Source organism: Lepisosteus oculatus, chromosome 7, assembly GCF_040954835.1.
Source record: "Lepisosteus oculatus isolate fLepOcu1 chromosome 7, fLepOcu1.hap2, whole genome shotgun sequence".
Taxonomy (NCBI): domain Eukaryota; kingdom Metazoa; phylum Chordata; class Actinopteri; order Semionotiformes; family Lepisosteidae; genus Lepisosteus; species Lepisosteus oculatus.
In genome coordinates this window covers 31,252,311-31,274,413 of record NC_090702.1, presented here as the reverse complement: position 1 = coordinate 31,274,413, position 22,103 = coordinate 31,252,311, and the positions used below count along the sequence as shown (strand labels likewise).

The 22,103-nt window shown below is 35.4% G+C and overlaps 1 protein-coding gene across 8 annotated transcripts in view; it reads left to right on the top strand.

The window, feature by feature from the left end:
• The first annotated feature begins 2,993 nt into the window (after nt 1–2,993).
• Nucleotides 2,994–22,103, top strand: part of cald1a (caldesmon 1a) — a 125,643-nt gene continuing 106,533 nt past the window's right edge. For 4 of the 8 annotated variants that reach the window (XM_015338958.2, XM_069192397.1, XM_015338957.2 and 1 more), the window contains exon 1: nt 2,995–3,174. The gene's annotated coding sequence lies outside the window, so the exon portion shown is untranslated. Of the gene's footprint in view, nt 3,175–22,103 lie in introns of all 8 variants that reach the window. The other 4 variants (XR_001477381.2, XR_011190083.1, XM_015338960.2 and 1 more) reach the window with 3 other exon arrangements.

The window sequence follows — 22,103 nt, the reverse complement described above, 5'->3', positions numbered from 1 at the left end:
GCGCCCTGGTGCTAGGCGGGTCTCAGGACATCCGAACATCAATGCTGAGCCAGGACAGAGAGCAAGACCTGGAAATATATAGCCCAAGGGAAAGAGAGGGACAGGAAGGACAGCAGACCGAAAACTAGGGACAGGACAGAGAAGGAGTGCCCTCTGGCTGCAGAGGGCGTGACAATCTGTTAGCATGATAATGAAGAAAAAGTGCTTCACCTGAAATAGAATAAATAAATTGTACGCAATGTTAATGTGCAATATTGAGAGAACATTTCACTAGGATATTTCTAAAATCTTTGTGCATCAGTGTGTTATATGCTGCCAAATGTCACAGTATGATGTTGCTCTGATGATTTTATCATTGGACAAAAAAAAACTATACACTGTAGTTAATGTTCATAGTATACTGGTTACATTGTTAAATATTGTTTGATCTATTTTTATGCTTTATGAACTTCAAGCACTTGCAATGATTATAGAAATAAAGCAGGAAAACTACTAATGTAGTTTGTATCTTGCGTGTACTTGTATACGCTAGACACAAATGTATTAAATCTCATATAAAGTTGCTCTCTTATTTCCATTCCTGAAACACATTCATGAAAATATTTTACACACTCACTAGTTCTTGGTAATGACAAATTCTGAAACCTAAAAACTTTTCCTACCATTATTGCATAATCCAAAAATACATTTTAACATGACATTATATCTTTCTACAGCCTAACTATCAAATTAAACTCAATGTATTAATAATTAAAGGCCTCATTATTTCAGTGTCATATATGGGAAACTACCATGAAATCATAATTTGTTAATAAATAGCTATACAGTAGAATGTTCATTTTTGGCATGATCCTTTCTTTCTAATCACAATTTTTATTTGATTTTTATAGACTGCTGAGTGGTCCACTTTGTGTAAAGATCCTTCATTCTGGACATAGCATTGTTGAATCCAGCCTACATCACTCACCAGCTGTGGTTGAAAGCAACCCCTCAGTCAGGCTCCATTAGGAGTGTAATAATGGTGAAAATGGCCCTGGAATTCTTGGCTTGTTATGTTTCAGGCTAAGGATTTCAGTAGCTGATATTTATAGGAACTATGTCCATATTGTTAGCACTATTTTTTTTTATTTTGTATCTTTGAGGTAAAGTGCTTAATTGACTAATATAAACAGCACAGGAAGATGGACTTGTGTGCGTGTGCGTGCGTGCGTGCGTGCGTGCGTGCGTGTGTGTGTGTGGTTCTAGTCCATAGTTCTAGTTATTGTGAAATGTGTTAGCACTTGTAAGGTAGGAAAGTAGCTATTAGAATAAATCATCTTCTTTATGGACTGGCATTCCATCCAGGGTGTATCCTGCCTTGTGCCTGTTGTTTAAAGGATTAGGATCTGGGTCACTGCCATCCTGTATTAGACTACTGTATTGTTTATTGAAAATGGACAGATGGATAGCTGAATTCTCATCACAAAATACTATTTCTATCAAAACATATTGCACAAATTAATTTGTTAGGATCCTTGAAATAATACATTACTAGAAACCAAATACAGGTAGGGTGGCCTTCTTGCATTTAAATTGAGTTCTCTTAGCACATCCTATACTTTGAAAACTCTGCTTTAATTTGTATAAAACTGTAAAAGACTAAAATGAGTAATTATTAAAAAATGAAAGAAACCATAATGTTTCAATAGACAATTCAATTGAACTCACAGTTTTTAGAAAAGTGTTTTCTGAATAAAGTGCATATTCAAAAGTTTTGAAGATATCCTGTGGGCCTGCCAAAGCTTATAAGTGCTTTAGAGTAAGTTAAGTGCTAGACAGAAGGTTTTGCCAAGCTAAATTACATGACTGCATAGTTCTTTATAAACATGAGCAGCATCAGTGTTTTGCTGTTTTCCTTTGTGCTGAGACTCTTCGAAAATGATCATTGTTTTAGGTACGATGGTAGACAAAGACCAACTGTGCTACTGTGCTGTTTCATGCTGGCTTTGAGAACACTAGGTCCATTGTTAAATCTGCAGCACACATGCATTTCTAGATTACGTTTGTAGACAAATACAATAAAGCGTGATAAAAATATACTACCCTTTATATACAGTAATCCATACTGTACTGTATGTATTTAATAATATTCTGAAGGAATTGTTTTTTTATTTAAAAATGTGTTGAAAGTATTGTTTAGTTTTTATATTTTTAAGTATTTGTTAAAAAAGCTTTATTATTGTGTAATCCAGAATCCAAAGATTTGACTGCATAGAAAACAAGAATAAAACCTAACTATTTTGAAATTAAAATGCATGCTAGAATGGCTCGTCTTTCTAGAGCTATTTTGCTGTGAAAGAGAATGAAATGGGGAACTTTTCTGCTGATTTGCATCCTAAAATGTTTTAAGATCTGGTGTATGTTTTTCTTGTTAAACAACTTTTTGCATCTCTGAGCAGCCATAAAATTACTGAAGAAAACCTATCTTGCCAGAGTATATAAGTCAAATAATGTATAGCACTGAGAATTTCTAAAAGATAATACTGTAAATGAAATGTGACTTTTGTAAGTTGCAGGACAAACTTTAACTCGCATTAATGTGCTGAATCTTCATAGTACTCAAAACTGGAACACTTTTCATTCATTCTTCAGCATATTTTTCTTCTTTCCTTTTTGCTCTTTTCCTTAAGTGTTCAAACAGACAGCCCCCCTTTTTTGCCAAGATTAACATTTCATATGATTGTTCCTGACAGAGGATTTACTTTCAGAGGCCCCGAGAAGGATAACCAAAAAAGGACATGTTGCAAGACAGTTTTGGCAGCATGCTCGATTTTTCAGAGCTTTTTAGGCCTTGGTATTTATTTTTATTTTTTTCTTACAATCTGATGAACGGCTTCTTGAGCGAGCCAGCGGAATGACAGGCATGCTCTCTTAACGAAGCCGAACCCACCTTGGTTTCAGGGAAACTATTGGCTGGTAATTAGAATAGACCACGGACAATGCATACCAATGGTTGTCATTTGTAAACACGGGAGAGATGTGGTCAATGATTTTTAGAAGGGAGGGGCTAAGAAAAGCCTGCCGTTTTACTGAATAAAGCTCAGAATATAGACTTGTTGCTTCTCTACTGGCTGCAGTGCTTCTCGGTTGCGTTTTTAGTTATATAAAACAAAAGTATAATCGACAGCTGTTCAGGTAAGCTTCACTATCCATAAACATTATGTATTTGGGGTATTTCATATTGGACATATGGGGTGTGGTGGACTTTGTGAGGGAAATGCAACGATTATTTGGTCATTTTCTGAACATCTGTTGTGTGTAATAGTACTTATAAACACAGCTGATGATCTTATACAGTAATGAAGTTGTTTCACGGGTTTGTTTGGCGCAGACGATGTGGGATTCAGGAGTTTTATCGGGAACTCCCTGTTGATGTATATTGTAACAATCTACCACCTTTTAGCTATAACGGCATAATTTCTATTTGGTTTGATTTCTCAAGTTTAATTCGCCTTAAATTTGACATCTATTTTAATATCTTACATTTGTACATTTCAAGTGTTAGAAAATACGCAGCCAATTTGAATTTTGTTTTTTATGTATTGCCTTTTCTATAAGAGTGATCGGCTCTAAGTTTCTGGGATTGCATTATTTTATGCGATGGTTGATTTTATTTCTGTACGATTTTGATTTTATTTCTGAATTACTTAACACCATACTGTATGTCAGAGATAGTTCTTTTTGGATTGTTGTGGAGGGTCCAAATTATTGTATCACTCCTACAGTTCCTCAAGGCTACCGATGGATGAAAAAAACTAAGTGCAAGATAGCCAACTGTATATTTAATATCTCGTTTTTAGGAGTGAACATGATACATGATTTTGTTGATCAGTGTAAAAGTAGCCAGAAATGTCTTAAAATTGGAATGTTGAATTCCTGGCAAAAAAAGCACCAGAGGTCTTGGATGTATCCCGGGGTTAGATTCTTATCAGACTAATGAGAGAAAGAAGGGGGGATACGGGCTTTCGTGCTAGTCTGCAAGACGCACTCAGGAATTTTTTTGTCATGCGCAATCTTCAAAGCTGCAATAAACCCTTATCCTAAAAGAGAACTGCATAGCGGGCAGAAATAAGATAACTTTTTTAAAACTATTTTTTGTTTCATTTAAAGCATAACATTAATCACTGCAGATAGGTTTATTGTTATGCAGCATTTTGATTATATGCACACGATAGTGATAAGATTTCTTTCAAGTGAAAAATCTGAACTCCTGAGTCTCCAGTAAAATGGAGAGTAGATCTATTTACTAGTGACATCAAATTGTCATTGATTGTCTATACCTGAACGTCTTTCTTTTGTGTTACAACATTGTAATCCTCTTGGTGGTTTTCAGTATACTGTATATCTGAAGTTTTCTTTTGGTTGAAAATTTGTGTTATACCATCTAAATATTCCTAAGTATTGGCACTGCACTTGGAAAATCAATATTCCAATTTAGTCACAGGGATATATACTTTAAAATAAATTTACCTCTGAGAAGAAATGTATTGCATTACATTTATAACAAGGATAGCAGTTGCTTCTACAAAAACAAAACAGACACCAAACAGCTGCTGCATTACACACTATATAAATTATATTCATTTAAATACAAACTAAATTTTCAACTTTTCCTGCTGGAATGACATGTACACTATATGCATATAAATGGCACATAGCAGTATAGTAGCTAAAAACATACGAGAGCATCTACAAGTCCTTTTGAAGACCAAGGGAGAGCTAATATAAAATCAACATAAAATAATGATTTGTATGTTTGTATTTGGATCCTTCCATGAACCGTCTTTGAAGAAAATGTAACAGAGGATTTTATTTTCTTGCAGCTCACTGCAAATTCTCATCAGGAGAATACCTTTCCATGTTAGCAATCAGAACTGCATTCTCTCGGCTTCCTGACATAGTTTAAGATGTATATCAATGATTTCGTTTTGCTTTATCTATGGTTTTCCAGAGGTTGTGGGGTAAAGTATTTTTATTCTCTCTTCCATCAGACTTGTCTTTTGAAGACCTTGATACTGTTGAGGTTAACTTGGAGAACAACAGAACAGGTTAAAAATGAGCTTTTGTTCTCTGATTAACTTTATTTAGATTTTGTCTGTCTCTCTGTTTAGGTCATTACCATGTTGAAGAACAAACCCCCTCAACTACAAGATGCTTACCTGAGGGTATAACATAGGGCTGAAGAATGACATGGAAGATTACTGATTAATGATTAAATATTCTCTATACATTTTTTTGTTTTATTAAGTGATGCCATATTTGCATGTCTCCTTTTGGGGGAAAAAATTGAAATCTCCTTGCTTTATCTTTAGAAATTAATTTGATGTATTCTTACTTCTGTGTGAATATACATTCATATTGTACTGGCAAGAAGATCTCAAACCTTTACATCACCACCACTGTATTTTACTGTAGCAAAATTCTGTGTTTTTATATCATATTGCTTTGTTGTTCTAAGTTTGTTTGTCTTTTGACCTGTCTATATGGATTAGTGCCTATTCTAGCTACATTTTGGAGTATGGTTACCATCTCTGAATAAAGGGTTTCAGGCTGAAAATCATGTATCCTGAGAACTAGCCCTACTGTATATAAGATGCATTAATATGGATAGATATCTCATTGAAATAAGTACAAAGTATAGGACTGCCTATGTAATCTTTATCACTCTTAATGCTTTAACAGTATTTTGTATCAGCCTCTCAACCACTTGTGTTTACACGGCTACCATTTTTTCTCTAGAATGTGATTGTTGTCTGAAATCCATTAACACAACATAGAGACATTCTTGACCTTTCTTTCAAAGAATACACTTCCATGTGAAATACAATCATGGATACACAATTTTTGTTTTCTTCCTTGGGGCAATGGAAACGTACTGTACACTTGTTCTTTGCTCAGTTTCAGGCTCCTAGTGTAAGAGACTGGGCTGTTAGCTACGGAATCCTTCCATATTTTCGTGTAGCACATTTCTCTTAATTTAATTTCTGTAGCGTTCTGTCAAAGAGTAGAATTTTCACTTTGTCAGAAGCAGTCTTAGCTTCTGGGGAGTAAGTGAGGCAAATTTAATGTCTTCTCCAACTCATACATCTCTGTTTACAGTAGATTCTGTTAGTCGTATCACCGTGAGCTGCCAATCATTGTTCTCTGGAAATCTGATTTCTAGTGAAATCTGAGGCAGCATCAAATGAGCCTAAGACCATTGAGTTACTTTCGTTACTTTTGAATTACAAAAAGGCTTCTGCTTAATAAAGAACAAAACCAGGCACAGAACGATGGAACCATCACCATGGTTGACAGTATAGGCAACATTTCATTGTATTGTACTTTCCTTTTCATTGACTTTTTAACTTTATTCTCTGGTTTGGAAATACTCTTTTTGGCTTATCAGGCCAAGGAATGTTGTTAAAGGTAAACTTGTTAGGGTTTTTTTGTATATTTAGCCTATAATTGTTCAGCTTACTGTTACTGATGCTTGTTTGGGTAATGGTGAATCGATATTTTATGAACCAGTTATAAAGATTCTCTCAAACAGCTGTGATTTAGATCACTGTTCTCTGCAAAACATTGTCTACAGGTACATGCCTTTTTTTAGATATTTTGCTTTGGGTCTGAGACTTGGTGTACATATTCATGTTATTTAACCTTTCCAGTTAAGAAATATATCTATATATATTTGTGAATCATAATATCTGGTTGGCTTGGAATTTACTGTAAATCCCTGATGGTTTATTACTTATGCAACAACTTCAGTGATAACTGTTGGTTGTCAGTCATTTCTAGATATATGATCTTGTCACAGTAAAAATATCTGGTCTGCTTATTCTGTCACTGCTGTAACTAGAAACTTTCATCTTGATGTCGCAATAAAGAAGAGAAAAATGATAGAATTATGAGACAGGTAGGTATGTTGACTTTTTCACAACTTTAAGGCATTTCTCATTGCCTTATATGCTCTAATGTTATTAATATGTTCACTCAATGCCAAATTACTGTACTTTCATGTAGGAACCTATGAATTAATATTATGCTATAAAACACTGGAGATTACATTTGTGCATCCATATTTTCACTGTTACATACTGTATGTGTGTAGGTACCACTCAAACTTAACCACAACATAATAAGATAGGAATGTGAACACGATTTAATATTCTTTGTTATAATAAAATAGCATTAACTATATCTAACAACTAAATCACTACTCTGATCAGCAATTAGTCTTTAAAGTAGATTAAGGCTATTTTTACGATGCCACTTATTAGTTCAGTAAACAGCTTGTAGCCTTAAAACAAGGGCCAAGGGGATACTTTTCTTTTGCAGTTAACGGGCCTTCTCTGTTTTAGTAAGATATGACAGTTTCCGTCAACTTTTTGTCCTCCTTTCCTTACCGATCTGTGAAAGAGTTATAGAAACAACCTCAAGCCAGTTTTTTAATAAGTTATAAAGCCATTCCGCTAGATGATCTGTTGAAGTGTGTGCCCGGGTGTTGAATCTAGTCAAAACAAATCAAAATGAAGATTGTCTTGCTTTCAATAGAACATGAAACATGAAATGAAACTTAGAGCCAAGCTTCTCGCAAATTCAATAGCAAACCTTCCTCTCATTTTTTACAGCTGTGATTTTTAAATTTCATCAGTCTTCAAAATTAGTAAATCGGTCTTAGTAAAATCAACAGTGAAAAACTGATCTTTGTCAGTACATCGTATTTTTGAATGATGCTATAGAATATGAATGCATCAGTTTCTGTATGATTGGGTTTTCATTGAATACACTAGCTACATCAAAATATTATACTCATAATCAACATACAGTATATACTTTCCTTTTTCCCTGTAATGGACTGGCATCCTGTTCAGGGTGTATCCTGCCTTATGCCCTTTGTTTGATGAGGTAGGCTCTGGCTCCTCCGTGACGCAGAACTGGATAGAGCAATTAGAAAAAGGAGGAATGGATGAATTATTTCATTTTATTATGGCTATCCCTTTAATAAATAATGATGTATACATATTTTGACCTATTTAATATTCAGAAAAATGGATGAATGTACAACTATTCTTGTGCTTTTAAGGGTTAACATTTAATTTGCGTTTATCTAAACGTAAACCCCCCAAAAAATTTTTGTGCAAAGTTTTTTGCATCTCATGTTATAGAGGGTGCTCATCAGTGTCTTGTTGTCAGTTTAACACTTCACTGTTATTCACTTTGCTAGGAAGAAGAACATACATTTGTCTGGAGATTTTACATATAGTCATTGTTTCAAATCCAATGTGCTGGTGTACAGAGCCAAACCAAAGAATATTGTCAGAAAGGAGATTCTTCTGAACTCATATCCCCATTTTGCTTAAGGTCCTAGACAAACTGATACATTCCCAATGCTGGAAGACTAGACCAAACAGATATTTATAAAGACCTAGCCAACTGTGCTAATTTTCTAAAAGAAAGACTGTACAGTAGCTTCCAGTTAGCATTTTAAATGCAGCACCGTTAAGTGATGTAAAATGCACCATGAGACAGAGGTTGTAGTGACATTTGCTTGAATTGGTATTATAATGTTTGTGCTGGCTTGATGGTCAAATTCTTTTTCTTCTTAAAATATTTGTGGTGTATAGTTGCCAGCAAAATGCAGTCTTTTACTTCTTAACTCATTTGGCGTGGTGTTGCACGTTTTCATTTTAAAAGTGAAATTATATAAGGGGAAAACAATAGAAATGTTCAGAATCTGCCACTATAATGCAGTTTTTAAGAGCTAGTTGCCATGAGTAGATTAGCCTAATTCTCTCTGATTCAACACTTCAGAGTTGCATAGTGATGAGACTTTTCCCAGATGGCAGTTTGTCATAGCAATAAGGAAGATTTTTAAGAACAAAAATGTAACAAACCAAAGTCTTCCAAACATTTAAATATTTATAATAAAATATTATAACAATTGTCTGTTTTTAGAATGACTTGATGCTACTTAAGAAAAATAAGGAAGGAAAGGGTCAGAAAGTTGAAAAATATTTATAGGATTGGTATTCTTTAAAAGCAAGCTTTACATGTACTGTACATTACAGTAAATAGAAGCACTTCAATTTCAAAGAGAAACATTTATATTGCCTTGATAAGATGTTTAATGAATACTGGTAGATTCTACCCCCTCAAAGCTGTGGTCTAGAATGAAGCAGTTCTTTCCACAAAACCCATTATGTAGCCCAGGTTATAAAAGTAGTACACAATCATTACCTTTTTAATATAAATAATTTCAATTCTTTTGCTGAGAATTTTTAAGAGTCCTTTAATTATAGCTGCTTCCAATCCAGCATATTTTGGCTATGAGGGTAAAAATGCCATAAAACTCAAAACTTAAATGCTCAATACTTATGTAAACAGTAGGCGTTCTAGTGAACCTTAATACATGTATTCAAAAGCTTTGGCAGTAACTAAGATGTTTCTAATGAAATTACTTTATGATATGACTTATCTATCACTGACGAGCCTTCTGTAGCCAGCTGCATCTCTTTTTCCAATCTGTCTGCTCATTTCCTCTAGTAAGGCTAGACCTTGCCCTGATAAAACAGATGACCAATTACTAGCATAATGACCTGCTGTACCAGATTATACTGTAACAAAGCAAGTGATTGGACACCAACACATAGTAATTAACTGACAAAAGTAACACAGCATTCTAACTATTAAATTAAGTCAAAGTAGCAGCTAGGAAAATAATGAAATATGTACAGTATATGGCAGTTGCAGTGGTTAGCATTGCTGCCTTGCAGTTCTGGGGCCCTGGGTTCAATTCCTGACCTGGGATGCTATCTGCAAGGAGTTTGTATGATCCCCCTTTGTGTGGGTTTCCTCCAGGTGCTCCAGTTTTCCTTACAAACTTTTAAGACATACTGGTGGGTTAATTGGTTTCTGGGAGAATTAGCCCTGGGGTATTTGTGTGTGTCTGTTTCGTGTCTGCCCTGTGATGGACTGGTCTGCCCAGGGTGGATTTGGACCTTGCGCCCATTGCTCGCTGGGATAGACTCTGGCTCCCCTGCAACCTTCTATTGGATGAAGTACTTAGAAAATGGATGGATATATGGAAGTTGTTAAAGTATCAGAAGTAATGGCATTAAACATCACAGTAAGGATAGATTGATGTGTTTTGGTGTTAATGTCTTTTGTGGAACCTTACCTATACAGTATGTAATCATTAATAATAGAGATTATTGCTCATGGAAAATAAAAAATTGGACAACTTCGTGCCACTGCATATTGCAAGGGGAATTTGTGACATCTGTGAATTAACTTGCCAACAGTTATAATGCCAATGTTAAGGAAAAGCAGGCTCTATCAATAAGTTGATAAGGTGGTTAGATTTTATTTGAATGGCCCAAGACCACAAAACTAAAAATTTTCTTTCCCAGATGTTCCCATTCTGCGTGTTTTCATTCCAGCTGAGCTTGCCTAATTGTTTGAGTGAAATATTTGCAAGTATGTTTATACTCATCAGCAGTTTTGTTAGTCCAGGATCAGGATTAGGGACTCCTGTCCTAGTTAAGTCCATTGCAGAAATTTACCAGTTAGTTTATTTATTTATTAAGATACCTTCATTGCATCTTTAATGTCCTGGTGATCATGCTGCTATATATTTGGTAAATTAAGAATAGATTGACTTTCCAATATAGAGTAGCAGAAGTTTCTCAAAACATGTCACAGAGTTCAAGAGTTAGAAGAACAAGAATTTGTTTTGACAAATGCAAGACTTATAAAAAACATTAAAAGTAGACTAATTGAAATTTATTTTCTTACTAACCATTGCATTCAGTAGTTTGTGGGCAGGGACTCCAGGCATCTGAACTCATTCTATAAATGAGTGCCTTTCAGTTTTACTTGGCGAAATGTCTTCTGAAAACCACTGGTAGCAGTACAGTCTCGCAAAATAAATCAAACTGTATTTTCCCACTTTTTTTTCCTTCGAAAATGAAATGCCTGTTCTTAAAGTGCTCTTGAAGCAAATGCCTCACATCTGTTCTTTCAGCAGACCTCATGAGATCTCAGTAATTAAACAGTTACACTGCACATTCAAGGTTTTTTTTTAGAATAAGTATGGTGTCACTGCAATTATAAGTTAGTGAAATAAATTAGAAATGCATACAGCTTAGTTTGGACCAAAATGCCTGTTAGGACTTCATTATTATGGTAAATAACAGTTGCTTAAATAATTATTTTTCTTGTTGTGTAAGGGTAGCCTCAGATATGCACTGAATAAACCCAGATGTTTAAGTATATTAAAGACCATTGCTTTAGCTAAGCATATTGTCAACAGAACTGAAATTCCCATATAGCAAAGAAAGCCATGAGATTCCCATGGTTACCCATTGTGTAGGCTGGTATACAAGTAGTACTGCACCCACAGTCTTTTTTTCTTGCTTAAATTAATGTCTGATTTTCACTCTGCTCTTCCAAATAATGATTTTGTGCTTTACTTGTGGAACTTTCTTAGTAAATAATTTCTGAACCATTTTTTTAGTTTAAATGTTTTCCTGTCCTCTAAGTAGTAAGGTGATGCTAGCTGTCTCCAACTTAACAGCAGTATTTTCAAAATTAGTCCTTTTTCAGTGAAATGTACTCTACATTTTCTTTAACTAGCTGCTTACTGACTACAAAGACCCTTAGGGAAAACAAAGTCATGAAACACTGACATTTTAAGTTCACTTTTGGCTTAGTAAATCCCTTGGTGAATTAAGTGCTTTATTTTGTCGCTGGCAGTACCTTTCGTTCCTGTGCTTCTGGCTTTCCAGTCACAACCTTGCGCGTCACCATGCAAACCTAATGAGTTGATATTGCCAAGCTCTTGAGCCCTGGAGGACTGAGCTTAACCTGAGCTTAAGTGATTTTTGTCTGCTCACACTGTGAGTTAATGTGGTGTGAGTTAGGCATATTGACCTAAATGGTTTTACTTTACCTCTGTTTCTTTATAGCATAATTGATTTTACAAGTGTTCTTCTGAAAGTAGATAGATGTACACAACTCTAGAGATGATCATTTTCCATCTGCATGAGCATGAATGTACAGTAATCACACTGCTCTTTGAATACTACAACATCCTTTTTATTGGCGAGACATTTGTGTAGATTTAGGAGGGGAGGAATCACCTTCCAGTGGTGGAGGGGCTCATTCTGAAAAAAAACCTTTTGTGATGTTCAAGAACATAAACTTGGCAAACTTGGGCAATGATGTCTCCTGGCCTCCCTAGCACTCCTGCTAGCATCAGTCTGCTTCGTAACATAAGTGACATTTCTTCAAGCTCTGAGCATTTTGCATCTTGAAAATGTGCCAACAAATCAGTACATTGAGGCTATTAAATTGGTGTTACTTAAATAATGAGATAGATTAAAAATGGACCTGCAAAGATTTAAGAGCTTGAAAGCTACTGTATATTTACTCATAAATGTTAAATTCAAATATTTTAGGTGGTAAAAATTAAGAATCTTCTCTTTTTTAATATTGAAATGCAACAATAAGTAAAAAAGATGTAGGTTGAAAGATGAATTTTAAATTCAATGAATTTTAAAAATAGGGTGACATTTAGAAATTCTCTGTTTGAATAGCTTCCATGTTACTATTATTCCATTTTAACTGAAAGCTTTAAGGACATTAAATTCAGAATTGTTCTTTATTTCATTTGAAACTAGGTTTGTGATCTGTAGGAAAGCTATATGGCCATCAATCTTTTTTACGTTTTTTATGTTATGTTTTATGTCTTTGCTATAGGAATTGCAAAGTGTCAAAACACACAAAATTATCAAAATTAAAATTCATCCAGGTGTCATGAATACCAAAACCCAAATGGCCCTTTTCTGTTGCACAGAAGGAGGATGCTTTCAGAAATCTAGCAGCTTATATCACATTACACTTCAGGAATTTGCAGTTTATCCCTGTGCTGATGTTACTACCTATGGAGTTGTTAGATATGGAAATAATAGTATTTAATAACTTGTACTGTTTTGTGGTTAAGGCATTCTTTTATGGATTTTAGAGGCACTAACGAATACTTTGCTTAATTTTTACCTTTTTTAGATATCTGTTTTTAGATTGAGGTAGTATGAGAAGGAATACAATATAACTGGAAACAGTCAGGACAAAAGAGTCTCAGCCAAATACTCAGTAGCTCCTTTTAAAACTGGATCTGATAAGAGAACCATGTTTGGAAAATATGATGAGAATGCACTGAATGCCTAGGCCTTATAAGGAACAGATTGAACCTGGTGACAGATGATGGGAATAACCTTTGGAATGCACAGGGCTTTTTAAGTAGGTTTGCAGTACAGAAAGGGATCTTGAGGTAATTCTGCACAGTGATAACAAGTACTTGGCATCAGCCTGGACAGGATGTTAAGAGTCCTGCCCTGTGTTTCCGGAATCTGAAGGCCTTGTTGCTGGGATTAAGCAGCTGTGCTTGGTTCACAGTGTGGCTGGCAGTGCAGAGCTGAGTCTATGGGACAAAGCAGCAACGCCCTGTTTCAGAAACTACCAGTTTGTTATGATTCTAGGTAATTAAAAGTCTGCTTAAAAAAAAGCAATAGCATGTACTAATTATTACCTTATTTATGTTGATAAATGACAGTGTTTTTATATATAAAATATATATTGATACAGTTGGAACTGCCTTTTTAGGATTAACATAAGCACATATTTTTCATATGCTAGTGATAGTCCTAAACTGGACATCTGACACTATGTCTGTGAATGTTAAACAGAGCCATCAAAGGTGTTTCAGATGTTTCTGTTTTTCAGATATGTGTGCTGCTTTTAATCTGGGATATATTATTTTATCTTCAAAACCTTATTTCAGTTGATCAGATTTCAAAATATGAGTTCACAGGTCTAACTGCTTAATGCAATCAACTGTAACTCATCCTTTGAAGTCTCTATTTTGTGCATTCAGGTCCTGGATAAAATATTAAGTTTAACAAAAATGTGTGTGCATCATTTTGTTGTGTTCAAAATGGGATATCAAATGAAGGGTCCAAATAATTTTGCAAGGCACTGTATACACATTTGTTAATAAAATACACAAAACTCCATGAAGAAATAAAGATGTGTAATTTTAAATCCTAAGAATCTCCATAGGTTTAGGGTTTAACTAACCTCCAGCTACCTCACAGTGACACATTTATTAACTTTCCTACTCCTGTTTTATTATTTCATCTGTAAAAAAATGTCCAGGGGAGAGGTAGCAGATGCAGAGTTATAGTTATACTACTGTAGTGTGTCAACATGGAATACTCTTAGATTTGATATATTCCAGTACGCTTTGGATCGGCTCCACCTTGACTGGAACAAATACAATAATATTTTTGACTGACTTACAGCAGAATAAGTTGACATTTGAAATAATTTTATCATACATTTTATAAAAGAACAGAGTGCAAAACAATTACTGGAAGAAATGTTTAATTATGAGCGTACCAGCATTGTCTTACTAAAAATTTTAAGTTTGAAAGTTTAACAAACACCTGTGTGCTGAAGTCTAGTTAGTAGAGCAGTAAAGCAGTAGATAAGCTGGTGGTCAGGCCATCCCCCTGGCTGTGTAATGCCATGCAGGATGCAAGCCCCCTATCTCCAGATTGACCTTGTATGGGAGCTTCCGTGGGATGGACCTGGGGCTTCAGTGGAAGCAGATGACAGTGCCTGGGCCGGACCACTGCAGGAGAGACTGAGACCGCGGGAAGTCTGGAGGGAACCAGGGTGGCCATAAGGAAGTCTGCGAACCAGGAAGTCTCTTGTGATAGCAGAGCAGAGTTGCTCAGGGGGCAGATTTGACTGTTGAGGTCTGGACAGTGGTTAATTTGCAGGCTTGACAATAACATTTTGTTTCCCAGAGGCAGGGGATCCAACAGAACGCCCTCAGTGAATTAATGAGTGTAGTCTCTTCACCAGGAGTGAGGCCAGTGAGCCAAAGACGCAGAGCTGTAAGAGCTGGCCTGACTATTAAAATAAGTTCATTTTATTTGCAAAGCACCTGAGTATTTGATCACATTTATTACTCATTTTTAACATTTAAAATAAATGAAACTCTAAACCAGCAATATCTCTAAACTTACATTGTTACCTTTCAATACAGATGATCAAGATAAACATTATCAAGAGATCTTGACAAGAAAGGATGTGTTGAGTACATCATGTTTAAATTATGTGCTAGTTCCTTTGAAGGTTCACATCCTGGTCTGTTAAATAAAAAGGGCCATGAATAAATAAGATGATGAACATTAATAATGATGTGGTTACAGCTGTAGTTCCTCTCAAACTTAATTTAAAATTTGTATAAGAAAGTAATATACCCATAAAATATTACTTTCCCATAATTCTCAAGTTTGTTTTTGTCACAAAATAAAAATAGCTTTTTAGATTCTAATCATGTATATTACCTGATTTTAATGACTGATTGTTTTATTGTTTTGAAACAAATAGTTCAGCTGTTCACTTGTACATTATTATAATTTATTCCATGATCTAAACATTAAATTTAATTCCTCATAAAGGTACAATGCTTTATTTCCACACTAACTGGTTTCAGTGTAATCACACTTTTAAAATATCTTTCTGCCCCAGTGCTAGGGTGAACATTGGTGACACTGACAGACACTGGGGAAATTTTATCTCATGCTAATCACTCATTTCTTTTTAATGTTATCAGTGGTCCTCTGCTTCTTTTACAGGACATGAGGACCTTAAACTCTTTGCATTGCCTTTCTAAACCCATGAAAATAGCTAGCTTCCAACTAAGCTACAATTTGAATATTTATTGAATGTTATTGAAAATACAGTGTGACTTCACTAAAATGTTTTTTTAACTGTACAAAATACAACAGTATTTGTTCTGTGAAATGCTTCCATTCTTAACATGATTTTTTTTAGTTTGAATGCGATACATGTTGCTAATTATTGCAAATATGATACAGTATACTTAGAGAAAATTAATTAGATCTGGTTTGTAAAGAGCTTGTCACATACATAGCACTATTATGGCGATTTCGCATTAAATATTATGTCCACTAAGTTTTTTAGATGTGTTTTGTGTTAATTTTGGGGTAAAAAAGTTTCAGTTTTACTTACAAATATAATTAGATATAAAAAAATGTTTATGGTTTATTTTATTTTTTATTTTAAAAATTTGATTTATCACTGTTTTACTGGTATGCAGCTTTATTTGAAAACCTTTAAACGATTCCAATGTGTGTTCTCACACATATTTCTAAAAAAATTCAGTGCCTGTCTCTTTTATTGAAAGCTTTTTCATATGAGGTTGAATCACTGTTAGCCCTTCTCACAGCTCAAATGAAATAACCTTTAATCTCGTAAAAAGGCTCTGGATCAAAAACATAAATCCGTGTGAAATTTTAGCTCTCAAAGACTTCTTTAGGGTCCTCATTGTTCATCCTGTTGCTGTTGTTAGACTTTCTAAAAAAGCAGTTTTTTATTGCACATTTATGCATATGTTGTTGTATATTACAGTAAATGGTGATTCTAAGACATAAACATTCTATCCTGCAAAACTAGAATAGAAAATCCCTCTTTAAACTGTCTAACATGAATATTTTGGTTAATGTAGCTGTTTACTAATTTATGTAAATCTGCTGTCAGTCTCAGGATTGAAGGCAGATGGATTCTTTCTTGTAAAAGAATGCTGGCAATCACTGAAACATGTAAACTTTGAAAGGCATTATTCCAAACATTTTCTAGTTAGATTTTCATGATTATGTCTGTAAACTTTTACATGCCTAGAATCACACTTCAACTGTCACTCCTGAAAGTATAGTAGTTTACATGAATGCTAACATGCCATTTTTTAAATTTAAATTATCAAAGGAAGGCTCATACACAAACCATTTTCCTGATAGGCAGCTGCTCACTGACAATTCAAATGCAGTCATTTTACTGTATGTACTGTATGCATTGTGATGCTGAGTGGGGCAGCCCACAATAGGGGCACAGGTTCTAGGCAGGGTCCTGAGCACAGACTCGATTTTAAGTGAAAATAAGGGTAATTTACAGTAGGCTAAAATAGGACTCTTCTAACAAAAGCTGGGAAAAATAAACACTTTTGTGCTGAAGCAGAAAAGCCCGTCCAGTTTCTAGCTGGGAAACAAACAGCCCACACTGGGGAAAGTAATATTTACCCGCACTGGAGTAAAAATAAGCACCAGGTCACTATGGCATTATAGCTCTCCTTTATTCCTAGCCAAATAAAAATAAGCAGCTGCTGTAATAGTATAAAGAAGTGGTTTTCCAGCTTTAACATTGGAAAACAAAAGCCTTCAGCTTGGGAAACTGATTCACCCTGTCTGGGGAGATCAGGTAGAGTTAGTCCCTGGACTATGCTCGTGGTCATCATTGTCTGACTCCCTGCTTAGCGCTTAATTTATCCTGTCTGGTGCAGGATGCGCAGCTGGTCCTGCTCCAGTAATTGCAGGTGTCCTGTCAATCTGTGTGAAGCTTCTTCTTGGCCATCATTTTGGCCAAGAAGAAGCTTCTAAATAGGAAGGCAGGAATTTAAAGGGAAAGCCACACCTTACAAAGCACATTCCTGTGTGGTATCACAGTATGTACAGTGTTACCGCATCTCTGCTTCTGTGTTAAGTTCTGTATTTGTTACCACCAAGCCTTTGTGAAAAGGCTTATCTAAGCAAATTGAGTTTGTGCCTCAGGATGTAGATATATAAATGGTTCAGTGCATAAATTGCCTGCACTAATAATTGTATCAGAGGTGTGGGGTGTTGTTTTAACCTCCTGACCCATGGTTAAGTGAAACAACTGTCTTGTTGAGTTTTGATAAATTATATGTTAGGGTGTTTGACGTAGATAAAAAAAAAATCAGTGGAAATTCCAATTGTGGTACAGCATGTTCCTTTTTCTGCTTTGAATTTGGTAGATTATAATTTGGACGTTTGCATTTCATAACTACAGTGCAAAGTGAGTTCTGTTATTAAGCCATTCAGTGTTCAGTGGTAAAGTGGGATCTGCATAACTCTGGGGATGATCAAGCCATGGCAATTTGAACATTCCTCGATTGTGAAGTAATTGTAAGCTGAAACCCCAGATAGTGTTTATGTAGGTTCTTGCAAATATGCAATAAGTCGTTTGCTAATGTTTTGTTAGTAATATAAAATTCTAGAATTCCTCATTTTAGAGGTTTGTACCTTGAAACCATCCCCCTAAGGAATAGAAACAATCCGGTAATTTGATTTTATATACTGTGTGTCATACATTACACAGTCTGCAGTGGTACAGCAGTTATGAATGCCAACTCAGGCTTGTATTCCATAGATGGTATGAAGCCCTGAAGCCAAAGACAATGAGCAATCATTCGCTAAAGTGCATTGCTACTTTTTGCTGTTGGATAGAAGGTGTTGTCTGATTTTGCTAATCATATTAATTATAGGCATTGCTTGTAAACTTGAAATGGGAATTTAAATACCGATATAGACTTTTTATGTAAGCATAGTTAAAATTTCATCTGTTTTATGCAATTAAAATTAAAATTCATCTTCTAAATAAATTGTAAAAGTTATTAATTTGTATTCATTTTATGTGTCATGTGATTTGGCTCTTTTTTTGTGTTTCCCAAAATGATTGAATGGACTGTTTAATGCAGGAGAAAAGTGTTGGAATGGGATTTATTTTGTTGTTTTGGATGGCTTTTCAGCATGTGCTCTGCAAGATTTTATACAAAAAGTGATTTTAGACTGGTTGGTTTCCTTACAGCCATACTGAAGCTTCCTCTACTGTACATTTTCCATAACATAGTCAGACAGCTGTGCCTAATCAAGCACTTCCAGGCTATTCATTTTTTGGAAATTACAAAAAAATATGAAGCTACTGCATGTCCATTGAGTGTACGGCCAGTATGTTTAACTTCTGTTAGGGTTTGTCTTTGATCCTTAGTTTCCTGAAGACTGATAATTCGTCTACTTGTAGGGATATTTAGAAGTGCAGTGGCTGAGACTAGCAATGTATGCCCAAGGGGCAAAGCATGGAATTCAGATAAAAAAGGACTCCAATGATGTCCAGGAAAGACTGGCACTATTCTGGTGTTTTGGAAAGTTACATGTAAATAATCACAAAATTCACCTTGTTTATTTTCTCTTGGTTAATACACTGTTTATATTCATTTTTCTTTTATTAGGTTTTCTGTTTTACTTATTTACCAGCTGGGATCACTTGATCTTGATGGGTGGAACCACATGGCTCTCGGGTGGTGTCACTTTGCCAGGATGACATGTATTCCCTGATTAAATCAAGTCCTTGGTGGTGCATGGCTAGTTGTTTGTTGACATTGTGAAAAACCTTTTCACAATTGGCTAATAACACAGCTCAGACTATTAAATAAACTCTCAATGGGCAGGTTACAGTAGCATTCTGTACTTAATTTTTGCATTTTCTCTAAGAATGTTTTTTTGTTTTACACTGATAGTAGGAGGACAACTGCTTCTTTCTTTGGTTTCAAGGGGCATAAAATTAACTGAACGGTTTTCATCTGGGGAATTCTTTAATGCAGTACCTGCTTCACATATGAGATTGTTGTGAAACAACTATACAATGTTTGTGAGTGAATGTGAGTAGAGCATAAGAAACAGAGCTATTCACATTATTGTGGCATGTTGATGACTTTAATGTTGCAAATTAAATAACTCAGCTGATATATATTTGCAGAGCTTATTATCTTTCCATTCTCACTCTGTTCATGTAGACTGAAGTCTCATTCGTTGGTTAACTGAGGTGAATTATTATGGTTAATTAATATTTCTATATGAATGTCAGAGTGCACTTTATATTCCATGCAAATCACAAGTATCCTAAAAACATACTGGAATGGCTTTAGTATTAGATGTATGTTTATATTGTTTGCGTAACATATTCAAAGTATTACTTGGAAAATTCTATGTAACTAGTTACATAGGCACTGTTCATAATGTTTACTATTTTCAAAATGGTCTAGGTGTTTGATATCGATACTTTTAATCAAAACGTTTTCTTTAAAAAACCAAAAATCCCTTAAAAGACATTCATATTGTCAAATCTAATAATAATAATTAAGTCTTTACACTTATATAGTACTTTTCTGGACACTCCACTCAAAGCATTTGACAGGTAGTGGGGACTCCCCTCCACTCCCAGCATCCACCTGGATGATTTGATAGCAGCCATAATGCATCAGTACGCTCACCCTACATCAATTCATAGAAGGAGATTATTAGGCAATGACTGGTAAATATCAGTGGGAAATTTGAGAGCCAGGGTAACGCCCTACTCTTTTCAAGAAAAGCCCAGAGATTCTTAACGCCCCCGTTCATTCAGAACCTCGGTTTTACATCACATCTGGATGGCACCTTTTTACAGTATAGTGTCTCTGTCATTATACTGGAGCATTATGACCCACACAGACCACGGATGAGCGCTTGCCCCTCTTATACCTCTTCCAGCAGTAACCTTAATTTTCCCAGGAGGTCTCTCCATCCAGGCTCACACCTGCTTAGCTTCCGTGGATTGCCTGTTGTGAGTTGCAGGCCGTACATTTGTGGATGGAATAGTTCTTTAAGATGTTTTATGATTTCTAAGCAGACTGCAGTGTTGCTTACTTTGCATTTGTGAATGTAATGTGACAATACTATTTTATCCGCACAGAGTTGCAGGGGAGCTGGAGCCTGTCCTGGCTAGCAATGGGTGCAAAGTAGGATACACTCTGGATGGGACTCCAGTCCATTGCAGAGCACACACAGCCACAAACATACACATGCTTCCTTACACCAGGGCCAATTTCCCCAGAAGCCATTTAGCCTGTGTGTCTTTTGACTGTGAGTAGAAACGTAAGCACTTGGAGGAAACCCATGTCAATGTGATGAAAACATACAAACGTCATACAGATACCCAGGGCCCCAGCACTGCAAGGCAGCAATGCTAACCACTGTGTCATCAAGATGCTATTACTATTTTATAGTCAGGTTATTTCTCCTGGTTAAGTGGAACCAGCACTTTTCCAGTAAGTGCTGTAGTGTCTTAAGCAGATGCATTTGAATATGCAACACTCCCTTTTGCTTTTGATGTATTATGTTAATGCATTATCTGATATACAGTACAATATATTTAGATGTTACTTGGGCTATCAGAAGGAACTTTAACTGCAAAAGCCTTCACAACTTTTGTGCCACAAATCAGTACATTAATACGATATTAATGATATTTGCTAAATCTTTCAATTTTCAGACTTATTGTTATTTCTTCTGAAACAGAGATAGTACTAGAAACTAAAATAGCCTTTCTCTCCTAAAGAGCTTATGGAATATAGAAAGATGAAAACGACAATAAATGTTTATGTTGCACACTTTTATAGCACTTTCTAGTGGTGCACAGCAGAACCAAATTGTTTTGTACCTTTCTTGTAAGGACATATTACTCAAGGGCCTGGCTATCTGTGACAGCCTGCTGTAGCTTAAGACAAGGCACTCCTAGAAGCTCAAAAACCTAATGATGCAGCCTCTTGATTGAGTTTAAGATTTGTGATTAATACTCGGTTTCTCATATCCAGTGTCCTGGTGATGTCAACTTTCAGTTCAGGAGCAGAATCTTTTTAGCCTTCTTTCGACTATATTAAAAGCTTTCCGTCAATGCTTTTTTATTTGTTCTCAGTATGCACACTCGGTAGGTAATCTTTGCCATATGTTTAAAAGTAGACGAGACATTCAGATTATTCTAGTTTTCAAAATGGAACTACTGTAGTACTTCTGGCTTCAAATTGGTTTAGTAGTTTACAAAAAATGACCTGTATGATCTGTTATGCCATAATGGTCCAACATACACTTTTTTCCTAATAAAGAGCTCTCGTACTCAACCATGCAATACCTATTCTTGTGTGTTTCTGTGTCAGGTAGCTTTGGGTATCTTAAGCAGAGCAGTTGGTGTACGTTTTTGAGTTAGCGGTTTCTGTGAACACATTTACTGTAGTTCAGTCAGCAGAATGATTCCTAGTAATACACCACCTTGAATGATTTCTATTTTAATGTACACAAAAGAAAAGTACAGATATGTTTTGA